At 39.3% G+C, this 21,964-nt stretch overlaps 1 protein-coding gene across 4 annotated transcripts in view; it reads right to left on the bottom strand.

The window, feature by feature from the left end:
- LOC122984593 (SPHK1 interactor, AKAP domain containing) overlaps positions 1 to 21,285 on the bottom strand; it is a 129,964-nt gene extending 108,679 nt beyond the window's left edge. For 2 of the 4 annotated variants that reach the window (XM_044355150.1, XM_044355154.1), the window contains exons 1-2: positions 19,698 to 21,285; positions 19,281 to 19,347 (exon numbers count right to left, since the gene is read on the bottom strand). The gene's annotated coding sequence lies outside the window, so the exon portion shown is untranslated. Of the gene's footprint in view, positions 1 to 6,625; positions 6,742 to 19,280; positions 19,348 to 19,697 lie in introns of those variants that run through there. The other 2 variants (XM_044355151.1, XM_044355152.1) reach the window with 2 other exon arrangements.
- Positions 21,286 to 21,964: the final 679 nt, after the last annotated feature.

Genomic DNA, 21,964 nt, shown 5'->3' with positions numbered 1-21,964 from the left:
CGGTAAGTATCGGCCCTTAAGTCTGATGTGTGTAGAGTTTAAGATCAGATAACAAGTGTGTGACCCTAAATTCTAACAGATTAACTCTCTGCAGTCACTCTGGCTGTGGATTACAACCAGGTTACATTTCTTGCAGTTAGGATATCTTTGATTGACACCAACACACAGAAAGAGAGATAATAGAGTCGAAGTCAGTTCTTATTTGATACCTAGAGCATTACTGAATATTTAGTTTTCATCATTTGATTGGACTGCCCTGTTTGCACTACATAGTGTTCTCAAAAATCCCTGCAATGAAATACAAAAAGTCATATTCATTGTATGCACACAAAGTTTTGCTAAAAACAAATCCTACAATGCTTTCCCTTTGCTCAACATGTAAACCTCTCAGTGGCAGTGATGACTCATACTGGAAGTGTTCAAAATCTCAGTTAATTACTTGCTATAAATTCAGTGCATACCATGATCTGTAGGGAATAGTGAATAAGTGAACAAGGAAGTGAGACTCAGAGTTGAGGTCCACCAAACTCTTTACACTTTACACAACTGTTCCTCGTACAACAAGCAGCAGGAGAGAGACTTTCTGTGTTCAGAGAGAACGCAAAGTGAATGTTCGCCTCACGTTACTCCAATGAGTTTGACTGCTGGATCATTTGTGTTAATTCGCCTTGAACAGCCAAAATACATTACTGTACATTAGCTGTAAACTAGCTAACAACAGATGAACCGACTGTGTCTGTGGGCGTTTGCCTCTGTGTTTGTGTTCAGTTTGGCCTCTGACTGAACTCAGAACTCACCAGGAACCAGTTCTTTCTGTTGTTTCCCTGCAGATTCTCTCCTTTTCTTCTCTGAAGTACATTCATATAGCCTGCGTGCAAATTTTTCACTAAAGTTGAAACATTTTCAACTTGCACATACGTTAATGTGTGTCAATTCATGTCACCCCGGGCAGACACACATCTACTTGTGACTCACTGACTTTGTAAGTAATCACATGGCACAAAGAAATTGCTTTGCCTTCTGTCTGAATACACCATAATACTAACTAAATTAGACATAATGGACTAATACAGCAATAATGACTTAATCCTGCAACTAACTGAAATACAATGTGGAATTATTCCTACTAGGAGGTGTATAAAGTACAACACTTTATTTGTAGAGTTTAACTATACAACATAAAAGCAACTGAAGTAAACCAAGAAACAGCAGCTACAGTCACTAAGGTTACAAATAAACTGCAGCCTTCAGCTCAATATGGTTGGTTCAAATCAGTTAAACAGACATTTTGCCTTTCAATGACAGTGGGGAATTCATACTCCTTCCACCAGCTTTTTGACATCCAAAGATTAAGAGACACAAGCATGAACTGTGACAGCACAAATACCAGAGCTGGAGCTACGCATCGACAGTGACGGCTTCACTGACAGACACATTAACTTGCTCAACCCCTGAGATTAAGCACTTCGCTTTATCTAAAAACAAGAAGTGTTTAAAAGCTCACAAGGCCACAAGTGAAAGTGAAGTATCAACACAGGAGAGTAAGTAAAGTAACTCAACACAACACAGATACGTCAGCGAATGATACAGCGTCATACAAACCTGCGCAAATGGTTAATTATTCATACCCGTTATTCTTTATTCATATTTAAACCATGGCCACTGAAGGTTAGGAGTAAAGACAGCAAAGGAGACTTAATAAAGAGCTTGGAGGTAATGTTACAAACATCAAAAAAGATCAATAGCTGTCATTTCAAAAGTGTTTGATTTTAGTGTGAATCTGGACATCCAAATCAAATCCAAATTAAATTTGAGGCTCATGTAATACAATTTACAAAAATTCACAACAATTTTGTTGGCGAGTGCCTGTGTTATAAGCAGAATAATTTCCTCCAAGTTTGTTATCCCCATGATTGTAAAGGTTTTTGTGAAGGCAAAGGTTCTTAGCCCCTGCATCATCCATTGTCACGAAACAGACAACCTGTCGAGTATTTTCCCTTAAAAAAATGATACTAACAGTTACGTCAGAGCAGGTGCTTCAGAGATACAATATTTGTAAACAGGAAGTTAACATAACAGTGTTAAAACTTTGCAATGATGATTTTGACAAGGCAACACATCCTCATAATTAAATGACAGCATAGGTCTAAAATTCAGCCGGCAAAAAACAACCTATTGTTACATTTACACCATCTAACGGCTGTGACAATGCTGTGGTTAAGATCTGGTTAGATTTAGGCACAAAAACCACTGGGTTAGAGTTAGGGAAAGATCATGGCTTGGGTTAAAATGATCACTTGAAACATGATTTATACCTCCTTAAAGTTACGCAAACTTTGTTGTCATGGCAACAGCAAACAAAAAAAAAAAATGCCCTGACTTGCGGTTGGAAACATGACACTCATTGGATACGGGAAGCGAACAGTTGTTTCCTGCAGCAAAGTCCCTTTTTTGCCATCTAACCATCCACCCATCCTGTCTCCGTCTAATAAGGCAAAATCATCTTATCAAGTCACCCACGTCATAATTCATACGGCCACTAGCAGACATAAACATAACTATGGGTCAATTTGCCGGCCTGAATTTTAGACCTATACTGTCGTTTTTCTTGTGAAGATGGGCTGCTACCACAGTATGTATAAACGTATCCACAACTCATGTGTAAAATCTCCCAAATTTCAATAGTATTTAGCAAAAGATAAAATATACTTTTGAGTATTTAGAGAGTAGTGCTACTTTAAATGTATCCTTGGTTTGATGTGGGTGAACTTTAGCCAGAGTTTATTCATCTCTCATAATCATCAATTTTAAACTGAGCTACTGCATTAATGATAACATTAAAGTCACAGAAATAAGCCATGGTTTCCTTCAGTATTTAATTAATGTGACACTATGGGACATGCAGTATCTTGTTTAGCATTCTGCCACAACAAAATACATTTCCTCATACAGTTTAGGTTTTTTTTTCATTCCAAGAAAACATTGAATGCAATTATCTGTTGCTCACACGAATATTAGCATCAATGAACAAAGAAAAAGTTAAATTAAGTCGCTTTTTTGTATGAATGGCATTATTAATGAGAGGAGTAGTTTTTCTATATCAATCTACCTTTTGGTAGAAAGTCTATAAGTGTGTATTGCACATTTCAGATATGTGTCCTTCGCCCAAGAGTATGTGCTTTATTCAATTTTCCTCTGTGGTGTCAGATTTCATGTGTGTGTGTGTAAGTGTGTGTGTAAGTGTGAGTGCGAATGTGACTGTGTGTGTGTGTGTGTGTGTGTGTGTGTGTGTGTGTGTGTGTGTGTGTGTGTGTGTGTGTGTGTTGCAGCGCTTATGTTTTGCTAAAGCAGCAGTGAGGTAGCAAATTAAGCAATCCCCACTTGGGTAAAGATCACAGGAACAATATTGGCAATCTGCAGTGAACAAGCTGAACCTTTGGCCTTTGGAGCTTCAATTAAAGGAAGTATTTTCCCCACTTTCATTTTAAAGTGTTCTTGATGTGTTGTGGGTGGCAGAGTGAGTTGAGTAAAGGCCATTCACAGTCTTTTTTCTTTTTCCTTCTTGAGAAATGATTTACTCTTACTCCTTTCTTTCTTCTCTCTCCAATGACTCAGTGAATCTAATTCATCCAACATTTTCCACATACTGTGTTTCAAATGAGGAGAGTCAAATGGTTTGTTATATAATACTACACATTGTTCTCTTGTTACTATAATTTGTTTTGATGTCCTGTAGACTACTCTTTCTGAATCCCTCTGTTAATCTCCCATATTAAATTCATTGTATTGAATTTATTGATTTTAGAGACGAACACTGGCAAAAGATAACTTTAAAATCCCCTCAAATTTTACAGCTAAAACTAATTTTAAAGTGAAAACACTAGCATAAAAAAGGAGACAGTGTCAGCGTCTCCTCCTCTGAAGCTGCAGGACGCCAGCTAAACCGCCTTACACTAATCCAGTTAGCGCTCCCATAATTCCTCTTTGTGCTAAACAGTTACAGCAGTCATCAGCCATACAGACATTCAATCTACTCCCCTCTCAGGTCATATGTCTACACTGCCAAGGTCCCTGCAAGGAAACAGCAGAGATGTACAGTATACCTTGTCCAATTACACACGATATACTAACTGCATACTGTATGAACTAATTGTCACTGTATTTGTAATTAATTCAAAACATACATCAATGGACACCAGTTGTGACACATTAGTGTGACAGAGTTTTAGAATACATTTTGAAATTTGTCACGTTCCAGCGTCAACACCAACATACCCAACCCCTGTTTAGAATTTGTTTGTAGTACAGAGTTTGGGCACAGCTCTTCTCATTGGCCTGCTGGGAGCTGTGAAGGGCACTGCAATAAGGTGTCATGTAACAAAAAGCATGTGTAAAAGATAATAATTGGAAAAAGGTCATAGAGTTAGAAAGTAGGAGTGTTGTAATTCCCATTTCATTTTATTATTTAACATAGGAACATAGAAAGACTGGACTCTCCTGGATAATATTAAGTCTCTACAGGTTTATGTTATGAACACCAGTTTAATTATCTCAACTTTGTTTCTGAGAAATCAGTTTTGTCCATCAGTTTGTCATGGTCAACAGTTCAAAACACTACCATGGACATGAGTCTCAGCTGTTGTAGCTATGGGGAAGAAGTCAGTCAGAGACATGATTCAAAACACTTTGTTGTTGAATTTGTGATTGTTAATTATATTTAGAATCCAAAACTGAATTGATTTAAGCTGTAAATGATCTTGTCAGTTTTCTCAACATTGTAATCTTAAGCTTCCACACACAAGTAGCAGCACACAACATGGTGATTGGATGTTTTTTGCTGAAAGGCACTTTGGTAGTCATAGTTTTTATGTACACAAGCTTGCACCTTTGCAGTTTTATCATAAAAACCAGATATGTTCTAATGCAGTTGTTGATCTTTTGTACTGAAGATCCAACCAGGAGAATTTCATGCCAATCCGAGTGGTAGAAGTGCTCTGATTGTGAGTCACGTATCATTGTCTGTGGGGAAAATGAATGGGACTTTTACTTCTGCAACCGGGGGCATCTGAAATATCTCCTCCCACTGTGAAATGCTTATTTTTCCAGCACTTGGCCTTTATCTGCGTTTTTACGGGATGAGTCAAAGCACAGCCGATATAACATAAAAAAGCAGAGTTGTCATCAATTTTCTAAAAGAGGACAAGTCACAGGAGGAGGTGCAGCCTCTTCAAGATGCTGTACCTCCAAGACAGAATTTTAAAGTAGAAGCTGATAAGCGAATAACCTACAAATAAAATCAATGTACACAACCAGTGCTGCATGTATAAAAGCACCTTGATGAGAAACTGACCCCTCCAGGAAATATGTTGGACAAAATGCTATCTAATGTTGACATCCTGCATTCTGTGGCGTAAAGGCCTTTACACACCGGGGACGTGATGTATCAACAACTCAAAAATGCGAAATAATCGTCTGCGAATAGACGTGAGGACAGAGGAATTTAATTCATCAAACGGGACGTCCTCGTTCACCCTGCTCAGTGTTGACAGTTGAATTAATTAACACTAAGATTTCTTTAACACGTTGTCCTTGAGTTGATTGTCTTTATAATTTTTGTGTCCTTTGTCATACAGTACAGGGTGATGAGAAACACAAACAATTAACAGGTCCATCATTGACATTAGGAGTTCTGGCGTGACATCCATTCTGCACAGTATGATTGGTTGATGCCTTTATTCTGAGCAAAAGCTCAGAAAAAAATTTCATTGTGTAATATTTGCGTTCTGTGTAAAAGTACTCATGACAAAAACGACAGTGTTCTTGATGTGTTGTGGGTGGCAGAGTGAGTTGAGTAATATATTGACATGCAAATTAATCGCACACACAAAAAAAGCCCCTCATGTGTAAAGGCCTAAAGTCTGTCTATAATGTGACTGATGAAATTGTTTCTCTTAGGCATGATGGAAAATGTCTGATCATGCATTTTGGGTGCGATGAGTACCAGTGCCACAAAGCCTTTTGATGGCTGCCACGTGAGCAGCCACATTTATCAGTTAGAAAGAGGGATGAGAGAGAGAGAGAGAGAGAGCGTGACCGACAGCTGCTCGCCTGTCTGACAAGCTCTGAGTCAGCAAACTTCACTTGGCACTCAGCTACGCGTAGCAATTCCAAAACTGTTACAGCATTACAAGCTTATCAGAAGGAGCCAAAATATCATGTCTGATGAACTGAAAATTCATTGAGGGGCAGCGCTGTGTTGAACCTGTGCTGCTTTTGGATGCTTGTAGACCTGCAACAAACTAAGCAGCCATGTAGAACCATGAGGTTTAGTGTAACATATGCCAACACAGCACTCCTGTCATACAACAGGGATGTGAATGAATCCAAGCTGAACAGAAGTGTGCTTGCCTGAATATTTCAAATTAATTGGGGTGCGACGAGACACTATTGCAAGAGGAAACAAGTAATTGCAACATTGTTCACAAAAACCTTTGATACACAAAAACACACAGGAATATAAAAAGCTATGTGCTACCCACCCACCATCCACACAATTGCTGACATCAACAGAGGAGGTACATCAAACAGCAACAGGTATTATCACAAGATGGCCAAAAGCACTCACCACACTCATGAGGGTCGATCACATCGCCTTTGCAGAGAGGGCTTAGCCTGTTCTCCCTCTCTCTCTTTCTTTGTAAATGGTACTTTTTAAAAAAAATCAGTCTTTGCTCTCCTGCTGCTTCTATCGCTACAACCTCTCACTGAGGCTCAGGGTAGAGGGTATTTGGCTTGTGTGTCTCTGTGTATGTGTTTGTGTGTATGTCTTAGTGTGCCTAATCCCTGCTGAGTAGAGTGGGTGCTAGGCAGCAAATGCTCACTGGAGAGTTAGACACACAGAACAGAGGTTACAAGGGGATTTGTTACGCGGCGGTGCCCTTAGGCCTTGCAAGGGTCCTCGTTGTTAGATTTATAGAATTATAAAGACCTATCAAGCATTACAGAATCATTTGTAAGTGTAAGCCTTCTATAAAGCACCGATAATTTATAATGACAGTATCACACAATTTCAGAGGAAAGTATTTGCCCACGCTTGTCCTCATACATTGAACACATCATTTCTGTGCTGAGACTGAGCAGAGTGGGTGGTGAGGGCTGACTGTCAGTCATTTTAAGCTAAATGCAGTCTAGACAAGTAGCTATTCATCTTAATGTTACTATGTAAGCAATACTCCCAGCTCGACCAGCACATAGGCTGATTGATGGTCAGCCTATGTGCTGGTCCATTTTAACCCTGGACTGTATATAGAGATGGACATTGTGAGGTGTGATGTTATCCATTGGTTTGCATTGGGGCTGGTTGGAACCCCCGAGCTGCTGCTAATGGTCAGGGCCATAATTAACATTTGGAGCCAGGACCTTTCAAACAAGGAGTGGAAGTGTTGCCTTTCACAGTCTGGAAACATGCACCGCTACCTTGGACAGAAGCTAAAGCTAGCTCACTGGGAACACTGTGCACTGCACACTTGGGCTAAGATTAGCTTCATAGGCTAAATTGTGCTAACAGAGCAGGGTCTTGTTAGTTTAACTCATTAACCACAAACACAGTACAACTGCATGTTTGGAGAAAAATCACTGTTCATTCTTCAAACAGAATTTGAAAGTTCAAGACAGCAGGAATCCCGTAGGTGGGGAGAGCAGCACACATGGCAGATATCAAAGCTACTATAAGTCTTAAAATTTTATTAACAGAGCAATCATTTCCAAAATGACCATCAGCTCACTTATTAGGGGGCTCAAATTTAGCAATTGGAAGCAGAATGACTCATTGAGTTGTGACTGTGATTGACTTTGTATTTCTAGAGAGAAGTTGATGATTTTTGAATGGGAGTCAGTTGGAGCCAGGGATTTTTTGGAGAAAGCACACTTACACTTCAAGGTACTTCTGCATTGGCTTCAGCCTCCAGCATTAGTAGTTGCCACTTGAATTTAACCCCCCATGTCAAGTCAGAGGACTCACATGCATCCATGCGAACTGGCAAACTGTACTCACAAAAAATGAAGCTGTCAATTCTAAAATCATGTCACTGTTTTCACTATAGAAACAAGTAAAGCCATTCCTGCAACTAATCTACTTACTGCCCATTCTTATTCTGTATGCTTGGTATGCTCCAAAAAGTCAGTCTTGGCAAAATATGTCTGAATTTGATTCTTTCTGCTACACTTCATAGTAACACAGAAGCAGTGTATTCAGCTTTGGCAAAGCGATGACTTCATGGAATAATTAGAGCACGTGGATGTATGTACAGTAGAGTAGTCCATCCCTGTACTCAGGCACACGTTATGGTAATGAAGCTGACAGAGCTAATTGGATGTGTTTGTATTTTTTCCAAACAATGACTCTGCTGACAACGGTCCAGCTTTAATCAGCCACAAACACGTGTGTAAATGACATCAACACACGGGATGTAAACAATAGTTTATTCCTTTGTCCAGCTCTCCAGGTCAAGCCATTCCTAATGAATGCTCAGTTTCTCTCACATACACTAATACACATGCACCATGAAGTTAAGTCTAAGTAGATTAGAGGGCCGTATGATGAGCTCTTAACAGGACTAGTCCTCGACACAGAGGCCAGCGGAGCACAACAACAAGCCCGAATCTTGACAAGATGCCAAACTCTACTCTGCTTTTAGGGATAGTGATAACCTGAAGAGGACAGAGGCTGGCTTGTGACCAGTAGGTGGTATGAACAAACCCTGGTCTCTGCTCTCTTACAACAACCATCAATGTGTCCTTAAAGAGGGTATTTGACCTTCAAATGCTTCACCGTGTTGGACAGCAAAATGCAGCAACACTGGGGCTGTATTATATTAAATGCTGCAGAAAAGATGCATTTACATAAAGATTACTTCCTTTAATTAGATAAACATGGCAAAGAATATCACAGCAACATATATCCCTCACAGGTACAGATAGAAGATAGAATAAATAGAATAATCTCGATTGTTTTCCTTTTTTTTTTGTATTTTTCAGATGTTTGTTTATTTTCCCTCTGTAGGTGGACGTGTAGACCTGAGACGTGCTGTGATATTATCAATCATATTTCCCAAGAGAGTGAAGCCAAGAACTATTTCAGCCTTTGTTTAACCAAGACTGTTGACTGAGGTCAAATTCGTATCAACAGCAACAGAGAATAGCAGCATTTGCTGAGAGTGAAGGACGGTTAAAAAAACACACACACACACACACACACACACACACAAATACCCGGGGGCTATACTACTACTATCACATATGCTTGGCCTGTGAGCAGCTGGGTTATCTGGGTGTCAGAGGATCTCAGTTGCAGCCTTTTTTCACCATTGCAATCAAAAACAAAGCTTCTTGTTCAATTTCCCCCTTAATCTCAATGTTTCCATTCTAGAGCTGCACAAAAATTGATTGCACCAGAATGAAAATCAGCAACTGCTAATGCTAATCACAGGGTCAATCAAGCAGAATGGGCTTTACTTCGAGGTAATGGGGCATCTTCAAAGTGACCAAAAGTAAAATAAATAAATAAATAGAGAATTTAAATGATTTGTTCTGTAAGTTCTGCTTAGAGTCTACCATAAAGCTATGCAGATATTTATCCTTCATATAGATTTAATCACATGTGCACACACACACACACACACACACACACACACACACACACACACACACACACACACACACACAAATGCAGTTTCCTTGGCTGTTTAAATTGGACTATGGCATCCAGCCATCAGCAATGAATACATTTTTGGAGAGCACAAAGTGTAAACACTCTACATTGTCTCTGTATTGAAAAAAACTATAGATGTAAGTTCTTTTTGGTGTAAACATATATAAAAAATCCTCCTTTCATGGATGAGTCAGAAGATGTGCAAGGAGTCTTTTCCAGCTGGCTTCTTTGCTGCTTAGGAGACACAACAACATGTTTTCTGTGTCTCAGTTCCGAGGCTAAATTCCCTGGCGTCTTCTGAAACTCACACACCGATGTGGACAGATTAATTGGGTTTAAGTGCACCTTGTTGACCCCGCATGCACTTGTGTCTTGTCTGACCAGTGAGACTGCTCTCGCCACCTCTTGACCAACAATTAACGCATCGTCTGAGCAGGTGTCTTGCTGCCCTGACTGGTCTCTGAGACCAGTTCAGATTGGTTTGAATGGTGCCAGGAATTCAATGAAAAGGAGTGATGTTGTTCAGATGTAGAGAACCATTAAACGATGAAAGCACACAGGTGATTCACATCTTTACTGCTAGTGGCCTGAAAATATACTGTACATTTATTGTGCAATAATGCAAAGATTCAATTATAGTATATCTAATAATAAAACCTTAGCCTTTTTTTTTAAATAACTCTTGAGAACATCAAATAATGAATGCTATATTTATCTCAAATAAACATTCACATTGGGGCTGCAACTAAAAACCATTCCACAGTTATGTTAAGGTGTGGATCTACTGTTTACTGTTAATTGTGATTTCATTGTTTGACATGGCCATTCATAGATTGAGTATACAGCTACTTGAAGATTTGGCATTTGATATTTGGCCTGTGATGCCAACCAAATCTCACAAAACAAGTCTGTTGCAGTCATGCTGGTCAGGTAAACACACTGTAGCAAAACAAATGGTGCACCTGGGAGACGCTCATCAACTCATGAAGTCAAACCTTTCAAGGTTTATCACCAGGAGCTCTAAAATGGTAAAGAAAGCATTAATAAAGCACTGTGAAACTGGGACAAATTCCTTGACTACAATACATGCCATGTCATGTCCGTGGGTCTACAGTGGATTGTGGGATAGCAGGCGCTGTTAAAGATACACTGGTTGTGTCTTCCAGTATCAGGCCAAAGGAGAGTGCATTTCTCTAATTGTTGATCCATTATGGCACTTTGAGACAAAACTTGAAATGACCCCAATCCCTATAATCATTTCATTACAACAAATATTTGTTTTTTCTACAAGAATACTTGATGAATAAAGGAAATTAGTTCACTGGCTTGGCTAATGTGTAGGCATTGTATCGCTATTTGGCTGTAAAATTCTGCTTAAAGGCATAGCTTTCCATTTTCATACAGATTATCTTCACAGCTGGGCCCATGTAACTGCACACCATTTCTCAAAAGTCCTGTCCTCACCATGAAAGTGCCAATCTGAACAAAACCCTGGTGACTCTGGATGGCGTGATGACTTATAACAACAGATTATCTTTCCAAAATCTGGCCTGATCTAAAACCATTTAGAGGTTTAGTCAGAAAGCTGTGTTTCTCAAAAATGAATATAGCTAAGGGCCCTCTTATCTGGCAATCCAAATGGGAGCATGTGTCAACACAAAGGACGCGTTGTTCTGTTATTTCCATTTTATTCAAGCTTTATCTAACCAGACAGGTCCATTAAGATTTTTTGATATGTAATTGATCCGTTCACACCGGAGACATTCAAGTTTAAAGAAGGGTTCTTTATCTCTTGTCTTGTCTATGAAATAAAAAGGACTTCTGTCAATACAGGAAAAGGAAACAGTTGAAAACAGCCACACTCAGACCAAAACACTCCTCGACCTCATCATCCACTTCATCTGCTGCAGCCCCCGCCTGCAGTCTCTTTCTGTTAAGAAAACCTATCAGACATCCGTCTTCTACTGCCCAGAGGGATAACACACACACACACACACACAAACACACAGGAAGAAAGTTAGGGGAGTCACAATGGGGGAAATGAGGAGAGGAGACAGAGGGAGGGAAGGATGAGAGGGAGGAGAGAGACAATTGAATACTGGAGGAGGAGATGAAGAGCATCAGCACCACAACAAAGCAGCTGGGTGCGTACACACACACACACACAAACACACACACACACGCACAGACACACACACACACACATACACACAAGGGAAGAAAGTTAGGGGAGTGACAATGGGGAAAATTAGGAGAGGAGAGAGAGGGATGGAAGGATGAGAGGGAGGAGAGAGACAATTGAATACTGGAGGAGGAGATGAAGAACATCAGCAACACAACAAAGCAGTTGGGTACACACACACACACACAATGTCAAGATTGCACAGTAAATTAGCTGAGGGAAGCAAATATAAACATAAATCATAAAAGCTTTTTTCAACTGATTTCATGCTGACTTTGGCAGCACATCAAATATTAGCAGTGTCCTAAATGATCATTTCTGATGCTATGGTTGCTGTGTACTTTTACTTTGATTATTCTGTTGTTAAAGATACCATTTCTTTGAGAGCTGCGCTTTTTTTAATCTGTTCAGCCAACCATGGTGTCTGCTATTGATTGTGCAAACTTCTGATCAAGTTTCAGTTTATTCCAAACAAATCTGTGCATCCCTGCTCTCCTCCTTATCGCAAGAGACATTAAAAACACAGCTTCTGACACATGTAGGATTTCTAATAAAAACAAACTGTGCACATAATAGAGCATAACAAATAAGACAAGAAATGACCTAAATGATTCTTCCCACACAAGTATTTAAAGGTCTCCTCTAGACATGTTTGCAGACATATGGAAATACTGTGCTTTGTATAATAATTTGTCTGACATGTATTTTAATTACTTCCTTAAAAAGTACTATATATGGCTTCTACTCCTTCTCCCTCATTAAAATCCAAAATCTATGCATATGCAAATATGGAGGCTTCACATTTTGTGTAAGTTGCATACTGAACCATAATTGGCTCCAAAATTGTCACAAATCATGCTCGTAAGTGTGCGCCTTAAACTTAGATTTAAGATGAGCACCGAGAAAGTTTCCTCCTTCAGCAGATGAATGTGAAAACAGACATCTAGTGTCAAACTCTGCACGTACATCATTCTGCACAGTGAAGCTCAAACATCCAACTGGTGTAGGAACAAGAAAAAGAGATTTTTGGCTGGAGGGGGACTTTAAATCACTTGAAATAGTTCAACCAGTAAAGGTTGAGTATGAGGAACCTGCACAACTTAATATAAGATGCTGTGTTTGAAATGAAAAGTCACCTATGGAAGATATCACACTAACTGTGCATTTTTCTATTACAGAGGCCACACACACACACACTCATGAAGGGGACTTAGCTCTGGTGCCATGACTCCACTTGTCAGCAGCATGTTTCTTGTGAACGACTTTGATATCCTGCTATACTTCTTTTTAATTTACAGCATGTTTTTCTCTGAGCTATCAGCTTGCACATTCTGCATTGACTCTCCATAACTCAACACATTCCCACGCCACAACGATGACTGCTTAGCGGCCCATATTGTCTCAACCTCCACAACAACAGCCTCTGTCTCTAATTCACATTCAGCATCAGGAGATGAAAGCATCACACTGCAGCTGAAGCTAATTGGATAGATGAAGGGGATGGTGACTTGAAGGAGGTGCTTTTCCAATAGTGATCCATAGTTCCATAGTGATTTAAAAAAGGAAACTAGCATGTAGGTGAGAGTTATGAACGGATTTTGGAAATTGGGACAATTTTTACTGTATCAAGCATTTTCCCCCACATCAGAGCAGCCAGTAGTGCAACGACACGGACATGAACCCAGATCAGCTTGCCAACTGCCAACTGTGTGTGATGGAGCATCAAGCCAAGCCAGAAGCACTGCAGCCAGATTGAAACTGGGTCTCTCTTGTGGTGGGCAACTGCTTTTTCTTCATCGCCACCCAAACACCACTTTTTCTTTTTTTCCCTCTTTTTGTGCGTAGACACACTCAAACAGCACATGCACACTGGATTTTACCGTATGAAGGCACAGCCAAAATCCTAAATTGCGTCTATGTTGATTTGCTATTTTGTCAGATGACTCACCAAGAGAAGAACATGCAAAAAGTGCAAAAATCAGTCTTGATTGTAGGAAAACTGTGATTTTTACTGAAATTTTACCGTTTTGACAAAACAAGGTTCTCAGGATGTGTCCACGTTGAGGCAAGTGCAGGGAAAGAAGGAAATACAAACAAAAGGAAAGAGAGGCAAGAGCAGGGGAGAGGGAGTGTAAGACAGAGGAGGAGAAAGGAAGTGACTCACACGCAGCATCTTTGAAACCGTGGGGGAGACAGAAAGGTAAACAGACAAACAGAAAGTCTATGAAAGGAATCAGGGAGAAAGAGTGAATAACAAAGCGAAAGGTCATGGCTATAATTGGGGACATTCATCATGGGACAGTTTTAGGAGTAGGTGTTATGTGCCATCCATCCATTGAGCCACTGTCTCTCTGAGTGGCTGTTGATAAGCCGCTGCCTGGAGCCCGGCCAGCGACGGGCCTCTGCCCATTTACTGCTGCATAAAGCTTCAAAAGCTGTTTTCAAACACTTGATAGTTTATAACAGCATGGAAAATGTGTGCCGTGTTGGTATACAAAGTTCCAGTGGCCTGTTGTTCACACTACCCAAGAGTATGAACAACATTGTATGGAGTTTGCATGCAACTTTGACCGAAATATTGATCGAATGATAAATACTGCCCCATAATTCTTTGAGAAACTAAAAGATTCAGTTTTCTTTTAATATCTGTTGAGCCTACATCAAAACACAGTGGCAAGTTAAGATCCCCTGTCTCATACACTAAACAGTGTCCTCACTCTTTTATCCCACAGGGGATACGACAGAACAACCAGAACTTTGTGAGGAAGTAAATTCAGATTTTAATTTATTTTACTTCTATTTTGTTGTTTGGGTGTTTTTTTATTTATGGTTTACTTTATTTCCTGCATTTTCCAGCATTGGTTGATTAGGAGCACTGTAATTCAAGGATTTAAAGAGGATTCAAAGGGTTTATTGTCATATGCAGAAATATACAAGTCAATGCAATGACATTCTTTCACAATGTCTCTACATGGTGCCCATTACCCTGGTGACAATTACTCTATTTGAAATATATACTAGGAACTATGTTTAATAAAGTATTTAAAATATTTGTAGTAAATATACAGACACACACACAAATGTTCATATCCACCAACCACTTACGTACATCCATCCATACTGAAGTAGACGAGGTGATAACAGTTGTGCTCAGAACAGTATAAAAAGTATGTGCAAAATGGCAGGAGTGTGAAGAGGTGGTGCCGGGGGTGGGTGGGGTCTTTGATGGTGTTATGGGCCCTTGTGAGGACTCTCTGCCAGTAGATATCCTGCAGTGATGGGATGGGTTCCTGTGATGTGCCGGGCTGACTTGATCACTCTCTGCAGGCATATCCATGTTCTTATGGATGAATAAACTGAACCTTTGAACCTTTGAAAAAGGTAAATGTAATACAGAGAAAAAAGTGTAAAAAATATATATAGACTAATGTGTTCACACACAATTTAATTTAAATTATGTATAATGTCTGCACAGAAGCTGAAGGCCACAATAACAGGGATAAAAACTGAGAAAGGAGAACCCGCTGCTGGAGGTGGTACAGGGTCATGGATGGATCCAAACATATCACATCAATCCTCCATGCCTGAACGACTCCCTGGAGGATGCAGCAGAGAATTTGTCTCCACTGTAGTCACCTACAGTAAAATGGGAGCCGCTAAAGAGCTCCAGCCAAAAGGAGTGTTGCACATGGGGTAGAGAGAGAGAAAGAGAGGAAGAGGAACGCACATGAGAGAGAGGAGAAAAAGAGCAAAAGGCATTAGAGAGAAACTGGAGAGAAAAAAGGAAGAGACAAGAAAGACTAGAGAGAGGAGAGAGGCAGGGGAGCGACAGGAGGGGAAAGAGAGGGGTGCAACACGATTGACAAAACATTTTACAGGCCTTTCTCTCTATAAAGTATAAACACATAATGTAGCGGTCACCTTTTGGATGCAGTTTTTATGTTTTCATGAACCCTAAGGAATCACTATGCTCCAGCCAAATTCAGGTTGCTTCCAACAGTTTCTGTAACTTTCTGAAAACAGCAACATGCCCATTTCACACATGATTGGCCAGGTGAGTGAAGGTAAAAAAAGTAGGAAAGATTTGAATTTCCTTTTCATGATTTCTTTTTTTAATTCCAAACATAACTACCAATGTCACATTTCAAATACTCAAATGAGTGCAACACTATGAATGCTTTGTCTGACAGTGTGCGTCGTTATCCTTGTATTTGAAGGATTATCACATCACGTTCTTTATACTCATGTTACCTTCATACCTGCTACTTACATAGTTTAATCATAAAGTGATGTTTTTATAATGTGCTGACCTTCCTTTTCACTCTAATATATTATTCACAAAATCAACACTGTGACTGCGAGAGAAGCTGCATCAGTCTCCTGAGAAGTGATCTCCTGCAAGTTCAAAAAGATCATGTGAGAGTCTGCAGATTATCCTGCATCCTGTGTACCTTACAGTATATTTGCATGACGTATTAGTACGTATAATGCACTAAACAGATGTAAAGGTCCAATTTTGCACAGGTACATGCTAACAAAAACCCACAAACCTGATTACTATCTCTGAATAAGTTACATCAAAGTACAAAAATAGAGAGCCAAAACACAGAAAATTCTCCTGGTTGCAGATGTACTTGCTCGCATGAGAAGACTTGCTCGCATAAAAAGCAAGAGTCAGTGCCAGCTGAGCATACGGTGGTGTTTGACCTTGGCGATGGCCCTGAGTGAGTTCATGCATGTCTAGTTGAGGCAGTGATGGTCACACCCTTGAGGAAAGTGATACAGTTATATGGTAAAGGCAGGGCTGCCAACACATTAGAAATGTACAGTAGGTCCATTATAGAGACAAACATGAACAGTGAAGACTTACGTGCTATCTGTGCAACTAAATCCCCCCAAAAATGTGAAATTTCTACAGAAAAAAGTATTTATCCATTTTTCTAATTTCTCTTTGCCAGTTCGGTGTTCTGTAACCATTTTGAGTCGTCCTCTTAACCTTTCTGTCGGCTCTCTCTGCGGGATTGCAGTTCTACAGGCTTTTTCACAGCAAATGTACACTGGTCTCAGTAGAGCCAACCAATAAAGTTTTGTAACATGGGCTCAGACGAACCACTGGTGTGCACAGCAGGGAGGGCTGGACTGGTCCTGCTGTTTTTGTCCTTTTAGTTCCTTTTTATATTTAAAGCTACTATAAGGAACTTTTAACTGCTTATGAAACAGTCTCATGATGCCTCTTTATGACCTACATAAGCAAATGAGACCATGAGCCAGAAGATTGGTTCTGTTCAAAGGGCAATTATAAAGCATTAACGCAGTATTTTCTCTATATGCAGGCCTGGCAACTCCCAACACTATGGTTCTCCTTGCCAATGCAAGTTAAAACACACTATTTATGTTCTACAGTTATATTGCAGCGGAAGTGTCAGTCACAGACAGAAGGATGTTCTTTAACCTTTTTGAAGAGTTTGAATTGGTCGGCAATGAGCATTTATAGAAAACGTGACATTTGCAACATTTTCATCGTCCCAGTAAAATCAGAGGAAATTGTTTTTTTTCCACACTAAATGAGAAGCTTCTGAAAAACAAGACTAACTCTAAATGCACACTCTGAGCTGTGTGAGACCCTACTCAACATGCTCACAATGACTATGTGAATACACTGATATTGAGCAGGTATAATGTTTCACCCATTTAGCATGTTATCATGCCATCATTTGCTAATGAGCACTAAACAAAGTACAGTTGAGGTTGACAAAGGTATTGAACACATTACAGTAGGGCTGCAACTAATGGTTATTTTTATTATTGATTAATCTGCCAATTATTTTGTCTATAAAATGTCAGAAAATAGTGAAAAAGGTCTGTTATAATTTCTCAGAGCTCATGGTGACATCCTCAAAAGTCTTGTTTCAGTTTGAAATCCGAAGATATTCAATTTATTATCATGTATGACACGGAAAAGCTTCAAATCACCACATTTAAGAAGCTGCAACCAACACATTTTTAGCATTTTGGCTTTAAAAAATTACTTAATGATTATTTGATTATCAAAATAGTCACCGATGTCTGCCTACCAGTATTGCTATTCCTAGAGCTGAACGCAAACATGACTAATAGAAACCTCCAAAGCAAAATTATAATGCTCCTCTTCTTCTGCACTTAAAAACAACGCTTGGTAACTTGGTGACTAGGGTTTGAGAGACCAAATGCAAGCTGTTGATATTAAGACTGTGAATCTTCTCGCAATGCATGGATGATTTCATCACAAAATCCAGCACTGAGAGACTCCATGCCAGGCGGAAAGAGGAGGGATGACGTGTCAATGCTGCTGTCCTGAATGATTCGCAGAGCATCCTTCAGTAAAATGGCTTGAATAGCACTTTTTAAGTTTAATGTTTATTTAATCAGGATGGTCTTTTGAGACCAAAATAGCAGCAGAATTATGTCACATGAACAAACGTGACAAACAAACATTCATTCAAGGAAGAGTAAAGATAAGAGGGAAGCATAAAAGACTTTGATGCAAAGAGAAAGAGAAACAGGGAAAGCACCATTTCTCAACAAAAACTGTAACTCAACTGTAAGTATAATGCGACAATTCAAAAATCAAATAAATTTGACATTTTTCTTCCCATCATGCTTCTGAATACCCTGAGCATTTTTGGTATTTTTGTATATTTTCAAACTATCACGCCAAAGATAAATATTTTATGTATTCTGCATTATGCAAATCCATTTCGACTGTAGCAGAGCGACAAACACAATGAAAAGTCTTTGCTGCTGGAGCTCTTTTGGGTCAAGCAGTAGAAATAAGAGTGAAAATTTCAAACCAGAACAAGGCCAGGGCTACTGGGACTCAGCACCACCTAAAGAGTGCACACTATAATTTGACTAAGCTAACTCCACTGTTGTTTACTTTACATTTCTTTCTTAAGAGAATATTAAAACCGTAAAGACAAATCAAAGAAGGATCTAGTGAGGCAAAATCCCAGTGTGAGGGACTTCAATCACCTTTTAAGACGGACTTAACTACAATGAGAGGACACACTCTCTCTCACACATACACACACAAAAACAGCCCAAAGTCATTTCTAGCTCCTTGAAACTAAATCCCCTTTTTAAAAATATTTAAATATTGTGGGTCAAGAGTTTTTCTGGCGTGAAGAGCAGAGCAGGTTTTGGAGTTTGGTTTGTACAGTGCAAAAAAAATAATCCAGATTCCACACCTGTTTGTTGCTATAAATAAATAAATAAATACAGATTCATGCTTCATTATGTGTGTCGTTCCGTCTTTTGCTTTTAGGTAAAGCCACAGTAGGAATAAGGATATCTAAAAATGCATCTAAACCACAAAGCAAAGAGGAAACTTAAAAGAATTTTTCCACTCACCTAATTGATGCTGCAGATTTGTCCTGTTTGCCAGAAGTGGATGTTTGTAGATGGTGATTGGGCCTTTCTAGGGGGAAAAATAATATTACTAAGACTAACAAACTTATTCAGGACTGAATATATGAATATTTGTAGAGATTAAATTTGGCATCTAACACCAAGCTCCACACAACAGAGATTGGGGAATAATAAATACAGATGGACTTAGAGCCAAAAAAAGGACAACAAAGCTGTACAAAGATAAGTAAAATTTGTTGTATGTAGCAGCAGCATTGAACAATAATACAGTAATATTTCTCCGATGCTTAACTGTATATGAAGTGTGTGGGGAAAATGGGAAACTATGCTGCAGTATGGGTGACAAAGCTAAGATATTCATTAATGGTGTGCATGTTAGTACAAGCAGCAGGTACTTACCTTGTTCAAGTGTAGAAGTGGTCCCCAACATCTGACAGATGAGTAAACCCTTTTGGGGAAAAACGTGCTAATAGAAAACTAGTCTTCCAGTTTAGAGGGGCTTTTGAAGATGATAGTTTATATGACAAAAAGGCAACCAACAGCCACTGAACAACAACAGCAGCAGCAGAAGTAGAGACATACTGCCACACAAACACAATTATTCTTTCACAAAGTTTCCCAAATCAACATAATCTAACTGTAGTAGAAGAAAAGACAAGGCAGGGCACTAACAGTTTAAATGGCCTGCCTCACTACAAAGGGTGTGTTACAACAAGCCAGCAACTCTAATCATCTTCTTCTTCTTCTTCTTGTGGGATTTTGGCTTTGTGGAGCTACTAGACGTATTACTGCCCTCCACAGGACAAAAATTTAACTGACATAATCACGCTTCATATTTTCCTATACAACCCTGAATCATGCAGCAACTGTAAAACTGATTTTGTGATCAGCTGGTGGTTCTAATTTTGGCCAGAGAAAGATTTAATAGAAAATGACAAGACTCCTAGGTCTGACAATCTCTTATAAAAAGTTTTACTTTCTGTATTACATTTGATACATTCCAGGAAAACATGCTTGACTGTTTCAAAACATCTACCCTCACATAATCCAGTAGAGTGTTTTCCTTTACTGAGGATCCTGTACTGATTTAACCCGCAGCGTCCGAGCCTCAGTCTGCAAATTTTAACAGAATCTCTGAGGATGAAGAGAAGAATAGTGCCAGTCCTCCCAATTCTAAACAAACAGGTATCATCTCATTAATAACGTCAGGCCGAGATTTGGATTTACCCCCTCTTAAAGCCATCAGAACAACTGTTGAATCAGAACAAATGAGAACTTTCCACCACAAAGCCCAAATAATTGCTAATAGTTCTGCTGTGAAAACAGATTTTCCATTTGTGATACGCTGGTCAATCCTAAGACCAAACTGAGCCACATACACCCCAAATCCTGCTTTTCCACTCTCTGGGTCCCTAGAGCCATTTGTGAAAATTTTCAAATAAGATCACATTACTCTATTTAGATAATGCTCCATTTCTTAATCTATCACACTGTTATAATTTTCTGTAAAAAAAAAAAAAAAAAGTAAGAAAGGTACAGATAACCAGCTCGTATGTTTTGCTTTCCTGCTCCATTCTCAGTTTCCTGGCCCACTGATTCATACTGTTGAAAAATGGTCTGTTCTTGATTTTGCCACCAGAATCGTGACCCTTGCAAAAGACACCTCGCTGAGTAGGTTTGATTGGACCCACTTAGTTTTACCCAGTACTGCAGCCCCAAATTAATGTGCATTAAGTGTAAGGGCATTTCTCCCATTTCAATAAGCAGTGCAGGAATTGAGGAGGTTTTAAAAGCCCCAAAACAGAGTCTCAGTGCCTTGATCTGCACAATATCTAATTTTCCAAGCACTGACTTAGCAGCAGAGCCATGAACAAAACACCCATAGTCAAGTACAGCTCTTATCATTGCCTGGTATATTTAATGCATGGTCTCCCCTCTCTGCCCCCCACTCACATCCAGACTTCTCATGACATTTAACACTTAATCACATTTTGTTAGTATTTTTGCAATGTGAACAGCCCAAGTAATTCGTTCATCAAACATAACACCCAGAAATTTAAAATCTTTCACTCCCTTTAGTGAAGACCCATACATGTGCAGTCCAAGGTTAGCTAACTTTCTTCTGAAACCAAAGATCATAAATTTAGACTTTGCAGCTGAGATTTTAAAGCCCCATTTGTCTGCCCATTCCTCTACAGAAACTAAAGCCCTTTGAACTTGTTTTAAAGTAAACTCTGCATTTCTTCATCTTCTCCAAATGGCACCATCATCTGCAAATAAAGACTGTCCAAACCCTTTTCCAGTGTTCCTAAAAATATACTTCATCATTATATCAAATATGACTGAGATAATTACAGTTCTTTGTGGGGTACCGTTGTCTATTTCAACAATTTTTGAACTTTTCCCATCCACTTGTACTTGTATTGTTCTTTTCATTAGAAAATCTTAAATCCAATTGAACATTCTGCCTCTAACTCCTAAATCATGGCTTTCCCAATATCCAAGAATACACTTACCTCTGTTTCTTTATTATCAAATGCCTTTTTAATATCTTGATCTTAAACTGCAACATGACTCCATTGTTGACCTTCCATTTCTGAAACCATTTTGGAAATCAGCAAAAAGTCCCTTACTTTCTAAATATAAACTAGTCTATTGATAATCAT

The sequence above is a fragment of the Thunnus albacares genome, chromosome 6, assembly GCF_914725855.1.
Source record: "Thunnus albacares chromosome 6, fThuAlb1.1, whole genome shotgun sequence".
In the NCBI taxonomy this organism is placed as follows: Eukaryota; Metazoa; Chordata; class Actinopteri; order Scombriformes; family Scombridae; genus Thunnus; species Thunnus albacares.
This window is presented reverse-complemented; position numbering and strand designations above follow the sequence as displayed.